The following is a 16,267-nucleotide window of genomic DNA, read 5'->3' on the forward strand; positions in this document are numbered from 1 at the left end:
ATAAAGTATCAGAGTCTGGGAGGATGTGCGGATGAGCAGGACTTCCTTATAGTGATCAGAAACGGTTTCGTTGCCTGACATCCCTCTAGGTTGCAAAGAAAAATCAGAATCATACCAAATTTATATATCTTACACATGCAACAATTCACACTGCAGTCCTATCCTCGCTGACTTGGGAGTAAGCCCCACTTAATTCAACAGGACTTCCTTCTGAGAAGACATGGTTAGGATTGTCATTGCAGCTCCTGGAATAGTTACAATGTTTTTGTTTTTAAATAAATCAAGGACAGCCCTTGTTAATGTCACTTTATTTTTAATTGCAAGAGTGATCATACAATTAATCTCGCCTACAGAATCACATCTCTGTTTGAGAGATACACAGTGGAAGGCTGTGCTCAAAGTCACATGCTCTCAGAGTCGCAGGTCACAGAAATTGCCCATTGACCCCAACAGCTGTGCAAGATGGATCACATTGAGACTGCAAACCTAAACACACTATGAGTAAGCCTAGGTGAACATAGCGGGAATTCCTTCTTGTAGCCCCTCCAGACATCCTTTCAAATGTGTATTCATGATGATTTATGCTCATGATGGTATCAGAAAAGTTACTGGTGATCCCACTGTTTGCACCTGTGAAACTTTTGTGGCAGACATACTGCTTCATTTCCAATCAATGGCTGTCCCATAGCTTCCCACTTAAATCCTGTAACTTTTTATACTATAAATGTTTGGGGTTGCAATTAGTGGTCCAGCTCTCGTTGCACCCTACTGCAGAACTGCTCCCCAGAATGCAATAATGCAGTGGAAGCATCCCAGAACCAGTGCTATTTTTCTACTAAAAGAGGTGCCAGAACTCACCATGAATGCCTCCCTTCTCTTAGATGGGAGTGCTGCTGGGAGATGTGGGTGGCGCTGTGGTCTAAACCACAGAGCCTCTTGGGCTTGCTGATCAGAAGGTTGGCGGTTCGAATCCCCACAACATGGTGAGCTCCCATTGCTCTGTCCCAACTCCTGCCAGACTAACAGTTCGAAAGCATTCTAGTGCAAGTAGATGAATAGGTACCACTGCAGGGGGAAGGTAAACGGCGTTTCCGTGCGCTCTGGCTTCCATCATGGTGTTCCATTATGCCAGAAGCAGTTTAGTCATGCTGGCCGCAAGACCCAGAAAGCTGTCTGTGGACAAACGCCGGTCCCTTGGCCTGAAAGTGAGATGAGCGCCACAACCCCACAGTCACCTTTGACTGGACTTAACCATCCAGGGGTCCTTTACCTTTTTACTTTTTTTCTCTTTGAATGGCAATGACACCCACCTGAGAGGTGCCAAAACTGAGTTCCAGCATGTCAAAGTGCAAGTAGATAAATAGGTACCACTCCAGCAGGAAGGTAAACAGTGTTTCTGTGCACTGCTCTGGTTCGTCAGAAGTGGCTTAGTCATGCTGGCCACATGACCCGGAAGCTGTACACTGGCTCCCTCGGCCAATAAAGCGAGATGAGCGCTGCAACCCCAGAGTCGGCCACGACCGGACCTAATGGTCAGGGGTCCCTTTACCTTTACCTTTACCAGTGGCATGCTGCAACAGCCTAGAGGGTCTCTGCAGAAGGCTGCACTACCAGGCTGGAAGCTGCAGAGGCCTCTTGGATAAAACAAAATCCCCAGGTTGCAGATTTACTGAAAGGCAGTCAACGACATGCAGGGTGGATCCAAATACTGTTGCCTTATTTTTGCAACCTGATTACACTACACAGCTGCCCTAGAGAAAACTTCTGCTGGATTCAATTTTTATATGTTTCAGTGTACCTGTTTCACCAAGTACCCTAAACTGGATGATTTAGAAACCCCAGAGGAGATGGCATCAAGTTTGTCTGCAAGATCGATCCTGGCTGCTGTATCCCAGGAGCCTAGAATGATCACAAACCTTGTATTCTGAAAGCATTCACTAAGGCCTTAATATAATTTTAAAGCAGCTCTATTACTGTCTTTTTTTCAGGCTAGGAACCTGCAGAATATTGACTGTAAGTCTGCCCCCTTATTGGGCAGGCAGCTTTGTGGGAGGCTTCCCTGGTAAGCCTGTCTATCGCAGGCCGGATCATCTTCCTGCCGCAGGAGTTAGGGGGCATCCCCATGGGTGCAGGACCAAATGACTAATTGTCGCCCTTGGCAAAGTTTAAATGCCCAGCCTGTGGGGGGCTTTTGGCCTCTCTCTTGCTGCATCAGTTCTCACCCTCCCTCAAATCGGAGTTTTTTTACGGACAGTACAACCTTGCTATGGACAACGTTGGCTGCCTAATTTCCAGGGGCCGGTCAGGAATTCTTCCCACGGCTAATGGGCATCACCATTTGGGTTTTCACCTACCTCACAGCAATCGTCACAACTTCATAAGGCAGATGGGCATTGGGTAAGCCTAGTCTTGGTTGGAGGGGAGGTTGTAGCCTCCTTCTGCGGGTAAGGGTATCCTGTTAAAAGGATCTGGGAGGAGTAGCTCCTGTCCGATGCCCAAACAGGGGCTAGGGCCATACCACTTCTTCAACAGGGACTATTTGCAATTTGACGTAAGTCAGAGGGCATCTCTCCCCCCCCCCCACTGGCTTCACCCTTAGAAACACTCCCAGCAGACAGGTTGGAATGACATACACAGTTGCTTGCCTCAATGCCTATGGCCAAACCTTCACATCTGTAACCAATAAAGTTGTGGCCTTATTTGATCCCAAAATCAATATGCTGTGTGTTGTCTAGTTATTCGCACATTAGGGAACCGGGTGGTCACAGGGCCTGGATATGCAAGCTGCCCAGCATTTCCTGAACAGCTTTAAAAACCCTCTCTTTTCAGAGGTTTGCTAAACATTGACACAAACCCAGCATTCCCACGTATTTTAGAAATCTGTGGCTTGCAAACACATCACTAACTAGAAATCACTTAACCTACATAGTGATTGTGTACACTGGCATTAAGAATCCTGAAGTTCTGTTTAATTTTGTTCTGTTTTGTTCTGTTTTATTAAGAGTGCTTTGGAGTTTTTTAGTCTAACATTCTATACCACTTTCCTGGGAGTAACTCCACTGAAATCAATATAATTTACTTCTAAGTAGAAATATAGGGTTGTGCTGTTATTTTGTGTTCTATTGCATTTTTAAATATATTTTACTGTAGTTGTGTTATTGCTGTTCACTACCTTGAGTACCATTTGGTAGAAATGAAGGATACAGATGTAGCAAACAATTGCATTTCAATGGCCTGCTATATTGTTTTATCTTTTTTAAAAAATAAATGCATGTTTGCATTAGACATCTGTTGCATAACTCGGTAGCTAATGAACTCCGAAATCCAAATCGGTCCCAATAAAGATATAACCCAACTAGGGACTTCCTAAAATCCCAGCCCTCTTTTTGACCAGCATAAGTGCCTTTGATTTTTATGCACGTTGGTAGTCAAAGGTTGCTCTTAAATTTCTTCTTTTATTTCTCGCCCTTTTAGTGGGCTTGCTGTTGTTTTCTTGCGCTGAGCAACCTCCTTGTTTTCTATTCTGTATCGAACTGCTCTAGGCTTGTTAATGCTGCTTGCTAGAAGCAGTGGGGGAGCTGATTCACCCAAGACCTTTAACTCTTCATGCAAGTGGTCCCAGCTATCTTGAGGCATGCACAAAGATAGCCAAATGCAACACAGAGATTTGATCATCAGATTCCTGAAGCAGCAGCACTTTTTCCACCCAGAGCTGGAATTTCCTCCTGCCCAGCTGTATCCACAAGAGAGGAGTTCCCACATTACACTGTCCTCATGCATGCATACCCAGAAATGGCTGTGGATTATCACATACAGGAGGGAAATGTCTTGCTTATACAACAAGCTTATAGAACTATGATGCTATCAGACTCCAGATCGCATCATCCTCAACCACTGATCATGATGGCAGGGGCTGATGGGACCTGGAGTTCAACAACTTCTGAAGGGTTACAGGTTCCCTATGCTTGTGATAAAACCTACTGGCTTTCCAAAACAACAACAACAACTCATCATTGGGAGTATGTGAATCAGATCTACATGTGTAAAGAGAGCCCCCATTGAAAGTGCAGCAACAACGAATGCTGCTGAGCCACAACAATACATTCATTTCCTAGTTCCTATCACAAAAAAACAGAATCAAAGTTTATCTATTTCTGGAGTGGGAAGCTTGTGCCCCAACCCCGATGTCCCTGGACTAAACTCTGAACCTCCCTGACTAGGTCTGTTGGAAGTGGAGTCCAATGACATCTGGTAAGGTACAGGTAACGGACCCCTGGATGGTTAAGTCCAATCAAAGGTGACTATGGGGTGTGGCGGTCATCTCACTTTCAGGCAAAGGGAGCCGGCATTTGTCCACAGACAGCCTTCTGCACCATGTGGCCAGCATGACTAAACCGCTTCTGGAGCAACGGAGCACCATGACGGAAACCAGAGCACACGGAAACGCCGTTTACCTTCCCGCCGCAGTGGTACCTATTTATCTACTTGCACTGGCATGCTTTTGAACTGCTAGGTTGGCAAGAGGTGGGACAGAGCAAAAGGAGCTCACCCCACCGTGCGGATTCGAACCGCTGACCTTCTGGTCAGCAAGCCCAAGAGACTCAGTGGTTTAGACCACAGCGCCACCCGCAAGTGCATATGCATGTGTAACAGGAGTCGACTATAGCATTAAGACATGTCCTCACCTTACATTCAAGGCATCAAGTACTTAAAGTTACATTAAACAAAGAACTCTCTCTCCACCCCCCCCCCTTCATGGCAGGAGGCAAACTGATTTGACAGGCTCGCAACAGAGTTCCGAGTCCAGCGCTACTGCCAAAATAATACTGAAACAGTATAGCCACAGAAGTTGCTTTTAAAAAAATATATGGCACTAAAAGTCAAGACAAGAGAACTGTGGATTTATATGAAGAAGAAGCAGCAGCAGCATATACTGCAGCACACTGATTCCCTAGATTTGGTGGGTTACAGAACAAGAGATCATTGCGGTCTAACATGCTATATTTGAAAACAGGCTGGGTGGCAGTCGTGGGGGAGGGGGGGGGCTTTCCACCTGCAGCTTTTCCTATGCAACAGAGCCAACTGTTTGGATTATAGGCTGTTCATAGGATATTTCTGGATTCATTTTAAAAATAAAAATAAAAAGACCTGTGTTTCAGAACAAAGCTCCTGTGTGTGGGAGTGCAGCTGTAAAGCAAAGAGCATTGTTATGCAAGCAGATATGAATCCATACCCAATGATCAAATAAGGTTTTGGAATTGTTTTGACAGTTGCTAGCTAGCTCCGATCGACTCTTCATCAGAGTGTTCGTAGGCAAAGATAAGAGCCATGATTTGACACGCAGTTAGGCACCCTCAAGTCAATTGATTTCAAAGGGCTTTAGGTGCATGGAAACTCTGTGGCAAATACCTTTACTGGTTATAATTTTTTTGCAACAGAATGCTACGTCATTTGGAAACAAAGTTTCTTTCTTTTTGAAAAAAGTAAGTTCAGTGAAACCTACCTGTTTTAATCATCATCTCTATTATTTCCTTGGTTAGTGTGTTGGATCAGGATCTGGGAGGCAAGAGGGATCAAATCCCAATGTAGCCATTGCAGCTCCCTGGGTGATCCTGGGCCAGTTGCAATCTCTCAGCCCAACCTACCTCACAGGGTGGTTGTAAGGAGAAAAACCATATATGCCACCTTGAGCTTCTTAGAGCAAAGGTGGGATACTGAATAAAAACAACCTGTTCATGGGCATAGTCGGCCAATTGGTGCTAAAGAAGGATAGAACTTTCTTTATGTATGCAACAGCAGCAGCAAGATTACTCATCGCAAAATATTGGAAGACACCGGAGCTACCCACACGGGAAGAATGGCAGATGAAAGTTATGGACTACATGGAATTGGCAGAAATGACTGGCAGAATTCGTGACCAGGGAGAAGAGTCAGTAGAGGAAGACTGGAAGAAATTTAAAGACTACCTGCAGAAGCACTGTAAAATTAAGGAATGTTAAAATGACGTTTGATTGAAAATAAGTGGTACTGGTAAAAAGATGCCTAAGAAAATGCAAATAGGGATTGATAAAGGATAAATGCTAGAGGGTAAGGATTTGCTGAATTCAATATCTGAACTGGAATACAGAATGGGAGGTGTGAGGAGGTCAAGAAACTAGTGAATGAAATATAAGATATGAAAAGATTAATCTATTTTCTGTTTTGCTTTTTGGCCCTTTTTTCCTTTTTTTCCCTTCCCTCTTTTTTGTTAACTGTTTTCTATTGTGTATTTTTTATGTGTTTTGTTCTTGTATTTCTTTTTTCATTTTTGTAGTTTAAATCTCGAAACTTTCTATTTTTTGTGAAACTTTAATAAATATTATTATTTTTATTTTAAAAAAAACCCTGTTCATTTTACACGCAACTTAAGTCTTACTGTAGTGTGGAAGATTTTTTCATTAAGTGCCAAAGCATCGACTGTGTTTTCTGAAAGGCAAGCAAACAAACAAAAACCAAATACCTTCATAGAATAGATCCAAAGGCAGTTTATAGAGATAATAAACTGTGCGTGATAATTTACAGTAGACTAGACCGACACTGGCTACACTAACCAACATTGAATATTTACTTACATAAGTTGCATGGCAATGCTATCTGTTGCTCTTACAGAGCTGGACATCTTGCCTTCTTTGGCACAAAGGACAAGCTGCAACTGGCAAAGCTGCACAACTGTGTTGTCAAAGAATGCTCACGGTTCCGGACAGCAATGTTTTATTGGCTTCCTTAAAAGTGCAGCGTTTTAGCCACTTAATTTGAAACTTTGGGGGGGTCTGCTGTTGTTTATAGCATCCTCTCATACAGTCCATTTATAACCGCTCCCCCCGTAATCTAAACATGCTTGCATAGCAACAAGTCCAGCAGCTTTCAGAAGGTACTTGTTTCCTGCTTGACACATTGATTTCCCCCCACAGATTTCCCCCACAGAAACTACTCCAATTTTCATAATTCACATACCAGATTTCTGACCTGTGTGCCTGGTTGCACAACAAACCCCTGTGACACACTGCACAAATGGCATGGTCCGCCCCCCCCCCCCAACACAGGCGTTATTGCCACACACAAACAAACCCACCACAACTCATGGGCACATGCACCCATGTTTGGGATCACAACATCGGGCTCCAGAACAGAACATCATCATCAGAAAGGGAATTTGGACCATTCTCTGTCTCCCTTGCTTCTGCAAGAGAGTAGGGCTTCCAGAAGGACCGGGTGTGGGTGAGATCTCTGACAAAAGTCAACAGGCAAGGTAGCAGAAGATCACTAATATTCTGTTGTGCATCAGCAACCTCTCACTAAATAGTAACAATAAGCACATGCAGGCAGGCCTTTTGTAAAATATACACCAGCCATTTTTCATAAATTATATCATATTCCCATATCACATTTAGGGGAAGGGACATAGCTCACCGGAATAGAAGGTTCTAGGTTCAATCCACAACATTTATAAGTAATGTTGGGAAAGATTCCCTGGCTGAAACCCCCGGAAAGGCGCTGCCTGTCAGTGTAGACTAACTAGATGGGCAAAACTGGTCCCACTCCATATTCCATGAACCTTTATCCCCACATTAACTGGGAACAACAGTTATGTCTATTTTAATGTTTCCCTAGGCTTTCTTCACCTCGGGCAGGGATTACCACTGGTGGTTTATCACCCGTGTTACAGCTACAGCCCAAACACATCAGTATACAAGTCTTCACGCTTCTCTTAGCAGCTTCCAAATATTATTCTCCATGGCCTGAAATATTACCTCATCAGACCAGTAAGGGGGGCAGGGAGGGGACGCTAAGAGAAATAGCAACAGAATGATGCAGCCAGGTAGTTTAATAAGAGCAATGCATTTAAGATTGCCCAGCTGCAACTGACAAAGCCCAAATTGAATTAATCAGCTAGCGTCTCATCACACAAAATTCAGCCATAGCACTAATAACTTGGCGGGTTCCAGGCACACACTCAGCACCTGCTTCCTAATATAATAATAATAATAATTAATAATATGCCATTTAAGTTTTAATTTAAACAACACCAGGAAATAATTTAGATAGGAAAACATATCCCCCCCCCTAGGAAAGTGTCGCTTACCTTCTGCAAAACAGAGGCCACCCTTTCTGAAACTGGAGGGCGAACACTTCAGAAATGCTAAAAGTTAGACCTGAAGCTAGGGAAACATTTATAAGAACTGCAGAGGGCACTGACATTTAATCCCGGATGCACATACGGGGGTGGGAGGAAAAGGTGACCTGCTCGGCACGCACCGAAAAATCATAATAATCTCTACAGTAGTAATAAAAACGGTTCGGATGCAAGCGGAGCTCAATGGAGAGACCTGCCAGCAGTGCCGCTGGAGGGCAGGGGGTGGGGATGTTGCGTTTCGCGGGGAACAAAGCGCCAAGGTGAAGCAGACCGGGAGCCAAGAAAGCGCTTTCGCCCCAGAGGAGCTGGAGAAAGAGCAGAGCCACGCAAGGACTACCCACAACAACAACAGAAAAGGTGCCCACCCACCGCCCACCTAACACCAGGAACGAGCCGACGGCTCTCCTCTCCGCGCGCTTACCGGGAAGCAAATCCCGCGGGGCAGCGCGGGGCTTACTTCCGAGTAAAGGGGCGCGGAGCCAGCTGGAGAGAGGAGGTAGATGCAGGAAGGGAACCGTGTGTGTGTCTCAAAAGTGAGACGAGGCCAATGGAGAGTCTCTCCCGACCCCCGAGGGAGGGGTCGGTCAAGCTGCAGCCCCCTCTGCATAGCAGGCAAGCGTGCCTCCTATGCGCCTCCCGGGCGCCAGGCGATGGCAACTCCGCGCCCCTCGTACCTGCTGGCCGGCCCCCTAGACTCGCCAGCGCCGGAGATCCGCTGACGCGCGGCTGGCGACCTCAGCACGGAACACAGCCCTGTGCCTGCAGCAGCAGCAGCACCGCATTCCCCCCGTCCACCACCTCCTCCTCCCCGCCTGGTTCTGCCATTGCTCCCGCCAGGGTCTTACATCAGCTGCCGCCGGAGGATTCCGGAGAGGAAAGGCGAGTAGCAGCAGCAGCAGCAGCCAACCAGCCTTTCTGTTTGCACAAGATGCTCCGGGAAGGAGAGGGAGGGCGGCTTTCCCCGATGTCTCCCACTCCCTCCCTCTCTCCCTCCTCCCTCCGGGACAGACTTTGGCGAGGTGCTTTGTTATTGGCGGACGCCGCGGCTGGACTTGCTGCTCCCGGGTGGTTTCCCCCCGAGCAAGCGTGAGAAAAGGACGCCAACTCCGCCGGCGCGCAAAGGGAGCGCGCGCTCCTCCAGCAAACGCGGCCCAGCCGGGGTGGGAGAGAAGGGTGCTCAGCAGGCGCGTGCACGGACTAGGAAAGCGGCACGGGGGGGGGGCGTCTATGTAATCCTATGCATTGCTGATCGGGGGGTGGGGGGGGGAGAGAAAAGGGTTATGCGCGCGCCAAGGACGGGGGCCCACCCGCTTTATAAAATGCATTATTACGCACTCTGCTGGCGTCTCCCCGCCGCCAGGGGCAGGACGAGAGAGAGAGAAGCGCCAGCCAAACTCCTGCCTCCCTCCTCCCACCCAGGGCACTTGCAAGCTGTGCATGACAAGTGCACAAAGGCGAGGCCCTGCTCGGTGCCTCTTTCTCTTCCGCGCGGCGTTTGTTGTGCGCGCATAAGGCAGGAGGCGCCTTACTGTCCGTGCCTGCGCATAGGTGGAGGCGGCCAGCGGCAGCGATACCTGCCAGCAGGAGCATAGCAGCATCATTTGGCCCCCAAATCGAAACAATCCTCAAAAGAGTTTGGGTTTAGGGATTGGGGGAGCGGGAGCGGGAGCGGTCAGAAATAAGCCTACCCAAACACACAAGGCAAAGAGAAACTCTCAAAAGTTATTTTACGGGAGGGTGTGTTCTTAAGTTTATGATTGGTCAACAAAATTACGCTGCCTTTTATTTGTTTGGATGACGTATTTTATTGTTTGATAATTGATGAGTGTAGGCTTGCTCATTGAATACACTGCAGTTCCTGCTGGTTTCTGCACAAAAGTATTCTGAACAAAAAAAAATAAATAAAAGCTATACTCCCTTTGTAGGTAGAGGGTCGTTGGGGTTTTTTTGCAGGTCATTTGTGCATCTTATCAAACCTCTTTTGCCTTTAAAAAGGTAAAGGGCCCCTGGCCATTAGGTCCAGTCGTGGCCATTGGCCGAGGGAGCCGGCGTACAGCATCCGGGTCATGTGGCCAGCATGACTAAACCAGAGCAGCGCACGGAAACACCGTTTACCTTCCTGCTGGAGCGGTACCTATTTATCTACTTGTACTTTGACGTGCTTTCAAACTGCTAGGTTGGCAGGAGCAGGGACCAAACAACGGGAGCTCACCCCGTCGTGGGGATTCAAACCGCCACCCTTCTGATCGGCAAGTCCTAGGCTCTGTGGTTTAACCCACAGCGCCACCCGTCTCCCTTTTTCTTTTGCCTTTGCTTCTATCCAAATCCTGTATAATCTTACTCCTTACAGGTTTCCCATAGGCAGCTAATTAGCTACTTGGAGAATAGGGTGCTGAACTAGATGGCTCCTTGGCCTGATCCAGCAAGCCTCTCTTATGGTTCTCATAAGAAGATATTTACATGAGTACTATTGTGGGGGAAGTAGAGCACAAAAACATAAATGCAAGCAGCCATTGCTAAACCCAACTCATTGTTACAAATAAATAAATAAATGCGAAGCTTCCAGCTTGTTTAAATTCAAATTGTATTTTAATTGTGATGTCAACCTACTTCCTGCCCAAATATTTCCTGGTGTGGGGAAAATGAGAACAGCACATTTTGCTTAATGGATAATTCAGATGGGAGGCTTCCATGCTACACTACACTTGCTAAATGTTTGGAAACCTGTACAGTACATGTTTACAGCTGTGAGCTATATGGTTCTACAAGCAATGTGTTGTTAGTTTGAGAGGGATCAGCATTTCCACATTTCTAAGGTAGCCTAGAGAAACTCATTATAGGGCTGAGTAGCTTGTATATAGTTTGAATACTTGCATACACATGGTGGGAATTACAACAGGAGGTGATAAATTGGGGGGGAGCCCCCCACAGCTATTCCTAGGCCCCATGCTGCTTCCTTGTTTTGATTCATAACTTGAAACACAGTAATGGGTTTAAAGCTTGTAGCTTGAATTGAAAACACAAGGATTGGAATGCAAATGATCTTGAAAATTGGAGAGCAAAACTGGCAAAACCGAAAGCATTCGATCAAAAGCAAAAAAAGGCAATCATATTGCACACATACTTGTTTTATTGAAAAGATTGATCTCCTGCTCTTCAGATTCTCACAGTAACTTGACAACATTTCAAAACGCCATAAAACAAAAAGCGTACCATGAAATCTGCAAAATCTGTGCAAGTACCACAAATTCAATGGGAAAGCCTGGCACCAAAATGGCTTCAAAGTAGGTGTCAGATGAGCCTTCCTTGGTGAGAGCAATTGGGGTGCCACCACTAGGAAGCCCCTTTCTCTAGTAACTGCCCCCCCACCCCCCGCTATACCTCAGATGACAAGAGAACCCTTAGAAGGGTGTTTGATGAAGGTGTATAGGAGAGCCTTCAGATGAGCACACGGGGATAAAGGAAAGGCAAATATATTGGAAATATTCCAGATATTTCTTTATTACAGAGGGTGCCATATTCATCTCTTCATGCAAGCTTTGCAACAGAGTCCCCCAGTAATTTTTGGGGCTACAGTTCCTGTCCATCATTCAGCTCTTAAGCAGAGAGCTATGGATTTCATACTTTACATGCAAGGCGTAGCTGTGCAGTCATAATGAATTTCAGAACAAATGCCAATGTTGGTAACCGGCAATATTTTATATTTGCCTGCACAGCCTCATGGTTCAAAGCAGGGGCAAAGAAATGTGGGGGGGGGGAGAGTTCTGTAGCTATTCCTAGGTCTCATGCTGTTTATCTATTTGATTTGTGGCCGGTGGTCTGTAAATAAATTATATTCATATTCATTTATGTGACAGAACTTGAAAGGAGGAGTGAGTAAATGAGCTTCTGTAGTTATATACCCAGAAAAGTGATGCCATATGGTTGCAGGGAGAATTATAGCTGCATATAGGAATAAAGGCTGCAGGTGTGCTGTTGGCAGACATTGCTAGGCTCCACCCCAATCAATCAATCAAAAGTGAGGGGCAGAAATCCCAACATACAGTGGTACCTCGGGTTAAGTATTTAATTTGTTCCGGAGGTCCGTTCTTAACCTGAAACTGTTCTTAACCTACCAGAAGCCTTTCTTCTTGGAATAATAGGTCTGTAATTGCCCGAGAAAGATGTTAGATTGTTTTTGTATGCCACAACTGCTGCTAGGATTTTGTTGGCCAAGAATTGGAAAACACAAGAAGTGCCAACAGTGGAGGAATGGCAGATGAAGATGATGGACTTTTGGGAGCTAGCCAACCTGACCAGAAGAGTCCGCGACCAGAAGGAGGAGGAGTACTAGGAGGAATGGATGAAATTCAAAGTTTAGCTAAATATGCTAAGATAACTTAAATAGAAATACTTGCAAGTACCAGATTGGCTTAGGATTTAAATATGATATCATAGAATAATATGTTTAAAGTTAATATGAAAAGAAAGAAAGATGTTACCTGACTAAGTAAATTTTATGAAAAATTAGTTTTGGAAAACTGTTACAATGATATACATTGAGACTCAGCCAGGTGGATTTGAGGAAGTCTTTTAATAATGTTAACAAAAGTGGAATTATTACAGTTAGGATTTATGTTTGTTTGTTTGTTTGTTTGTTTGTTATAAATTTGGAAAATCAATTTAAAAAATTGGGGGAAAAAGAAACTGTTCTTAACCTGAAGCACCACTTTAGCTAATGGGGCCTGCTGCAGCTGCTGCCGTGCCGCTGCACGATTTCTGTTTTCTTCCTGAAGCAAAGTTCTTAACCCGAGGTACTATTTCTGGGTTAGTGGAGTCTGTAACCTGAAGCGTATGTAACCTGAAGTGTATGTAACCCGAGGTACCGCTGTGATGTGTTTTGACTTAAGAATGAACATCTATATCTCGGGTTCACCAGATGTTGCTCAATTCTGACTCCCAGCTTCCTTGACCAATGGCCATGTTGGCTGATGCTGATAGGAGGTAAGTAAAGGTAAAGGTAAAGGGACCCCTGACCATTAGGTCCAGTAGTGACCGACTCTGGGGTTGCGGTGCTCATCTCGCTTTATTGGCCGAGGGAGCCGGCGTACAGCTTCTGGGTCATGTGGCCAGCATGACTAAGCCGCTTCTGGTGAACCAGAGCAGCGCACAGAAACACCATTTACCTTCCCGCCGGAGCGGTACCTATTTATCTACTTGCACTTTGACGCAGTGGCGTAGCGTGGGTTGTCAGCACCCGGGGCAAGGCAAGTATTGTAATTTGCGCCCCCTAACCCGTGGATTTGCGCCCCCTAACCCTAACCCCCAGATGTTGCGCCCGGTGCGGCCGGCCCCCCCTGCACCCTCCACGCTACGCCACTGCTTTGACGTGCTTTCAAACTGCTAGGTTGGCAGGAGCTGATAGGAGGTACAACACAACAAAATCTCAGTTTCCTCACCCCTTATGTACAGAACACATGCACAAGCATATACTCAGCCCCACCCCCAAAATGGAAGAACTTCGCCTTCAGGTGTATCCATATAGCTGTATGTGCACAGAGTGGGGGCTTTTTACTGGGTAGCTAGACATGCAGTACCTTCCCCTAACAACACAGGGTCTCAAGGCGAGCATCTGACATACAGTCGAAATAAAAAGCTTCTAAGCACTTAATATCCCCAGGCTTGTTTATTTCCTAACTGTGGATGCTGCTGTGCAAATCCCTCCTGTTGGAACATGACCCACCAATGATTTCATTAAGATGCACTTGACAACTTTTGTGTGTGTGTTTTTAAAAAATTCTTATTAGAGCACCTTCTTCTTGTTGTTGTTGTGCCTCTTTTCGCTCCCATGAGTCACAAAGCTGCTTCCATACCATAAATAGTAACACCACAACCACAACATAAATCATATAAAATAATGAATCAATCAACCATCTTCTATAAAAGACTATTGACAAAGCAACTTTAAAAAATAAGCTAAACAGCACAACCACAAGAAAAGTCATAATATTCACAAAGCATTACAGCACCCATAATCTATTAGATTTATATTACATTAAATAATATATTTCTTATTATATTGTTAGGCACAGGTTCCTGTATGCCAGGGGTCAGCAACCTTTCTCAGCTATGGGCCGGTCCACCGTCCCTCAGACCCTGTGGTGGGCTGGACTATATTTTTTTGGGGGGGGGGGAATGAACGAATTCCTATGCCTCACAAATAACCCAGAGATGCATTTTAAATAAAAGGACACATTCTACTAATGTAAGAACACACTGATTCCCAGACCGTCTGCGGGCCGGATTTAGAAGGTGATTGGACCACATCTGGCCCCCCGGGCCTTAGTTTTCCTACCCATGCTGTATGCTTTGCTGCACACAAGCTATTGCAGCAGTAACTCAGTATATAGCCTGCTCCTGTGTATGCTTATTTGGCAGCAACACCCACTTATTGGCTTAGGCCAGGCTTCCTCAACTTTGGCCCTCCAGATGTTTTGAGACTACAATTCCCATCATCCCTGACCACTGCTCCCGTCAGCTAGGGATCATGGGAGTTGTAGGCCAAAAACATCTGGAGGGCGGAGGTTGAGTATGCCTGGCTTAGGCTGTAATCCTGAATGCCATGTGGCCCTCTAGATATTGCTGGACTACAACTCCCATCATCCCTGACCATTGTTCATGCAGCTGAGACTGCCTTATACCAAGACAAGCAATTGGTCCATCTAGCTCAATACTAGCAGCAGCTTTCCAGGGTTTCAGGAAGTTGGCATTCCCAGCCCTACGCAGAAATGCCAGGAATTGAATCTAGGAGCTTCTACATGGATTACAGAGGCTTTGCCATTGAGTTACAGAACGTCTTCATGCATAGGATTGCACTATAAGGCTATTTTGCTGTCGGGTTCATCTCAGTTCACACATTTCCAATTACAGAACATCATTTTCATGCCGTTTGATGTGTGAAAAGCACCTGACAGTCCCCAAGTCAGAGCGAGCAGAGCTGTGCAAAATAAATAGGCCCCAGTCACTGTCACCTGAAGCTGCAGATCATCAGCCTGAGCTGAAGGCCACAGGGTGTGAGAGACCATCTAAATGTGCTAAGCGAGCACACCCAGTTCTTAAGTAAGCCCAATGGCAGTACACTTTACAGCTTTATGATTGAGGCCCAAATAAGCAAACTGCCACTAAACACAAGCCATTTATTTTAAAGTAATCCTATGTCAAGAGGAATACTGACATTTTAGAGCGGGAGTCAAATGCCACCTTCCGGACCTCTCTACCCAGCCACTAAGATGTTCCCCAGGCCCCACACCTCACCAGACTTGCCCTTGTGCAATTCTCAAGTGTTTTCGCCTGGCTGGGATGTGCCGCTGAACTGTGAAAATGCCCCTTGCTTGTCTCGACGGAGACGTGTGTTCATGTGTGAGAGAGAAAAGGAACCTCTGGCTTTAGCCTGCTGGAATGCAGCCTAGCTCAACAAAGGTCACATCTGCACTAAACACTTAAAGCTCACGTCTTCCCCCAGAGAAACTTTGGGCCCTTACTTTCATTAAGGGTACTGGAAATCAGGGCCGTCTTAAGCATATCTGGCGCCGTGGTGCAAAGCTCCCTCTGGTACCCACCCCCAACCCCCCGTGGACGGCGCTGCCGGCGGGGAAGAGGCGGAGGCGCCGCATCCAGTCTCCACCTCTTCCCTGGCACCCTCCAGAACTTGGCACCCTGGCGCCCCTCACCACTAGCCTCTATGGGTAAGACATCCCTGCTGGAAATTGTAGCTCCATGTAGGGTAAACCACAATTCGCATAATTCTTTGGTGGGAGCCATGTGCTTTTAAAGGTAAGGTGTGGTGTGAACAAAGGTAAGAATTGTGGGATGTAATTCACTGAGAGCAGTCAAATATAACATTCCTAGTTTTGCTAGAGTGGACATGCAAGGGAATGTTTGGTCCAGCCAGTCGAGACTTCCTGTTCCTCCTGACCTGGAGCATCCTTCCTTGCATGTGGCTAGTAGGTGGGCGAGACCTTTCCAGACCTGGTAAAAGGCCACGGCTTGCTGCCACGGTCTCTCTTTTCCATCTTCCTTTCGTCCTGTGAACACCTGGACTGCTAACTGCAGTCA

At 46.1% G+C, this 16,267-nt stretch overlaps 1 protein-coding gene across 13 annotated transcripts in view; it reads right to left on the reverse strand.

Annotated features, from left to right (window-relative positions):
- Positions 1-10,720, reverse strand: part of PLCB4 (phospholipase C beta 4) — a 213,959-nt gene extending 203,239 nt beyond the window's left edge. For 6 of the 13 annotated variants that reach the window (XM_083495903.1, XM_083495902.1, XM_083495898.1 and 3 more), the window contains exons 1-2: positions 9,794-10,720; positions 9,019-9,747 (exon numbers count right to left, since the gene is read on the reverse strand). The gene's annotated coding sequence lies outside the window, so the exon portion shown is untranslated. Of the gene's footprint in view, positions 1-8,122; positions 8,520-8,594; positions 9,748-9,793 lie in introns of those variants that run through there. The other 7 variants (XM_083495910.1, XM_083495911.1, XM_083495895.1 and 4 more) reach the window with 7 other exon arrangements.
- Between the last annotated feature and the right edge of the window lie 5,547 nt (positions 10,721-16,267).

Source organism: Podarcis liolepis (genome assembly GCF_965112155.1).
Source record: "Podarcis liolepis genome assembly, chromosome: 3".
Taxonomy (NCBI): Eukaryota; Metazoa; Chordata; class Lepidosauria; order Squamata; family Lacertidae; genus Podarcis; species Podarcis liolepis.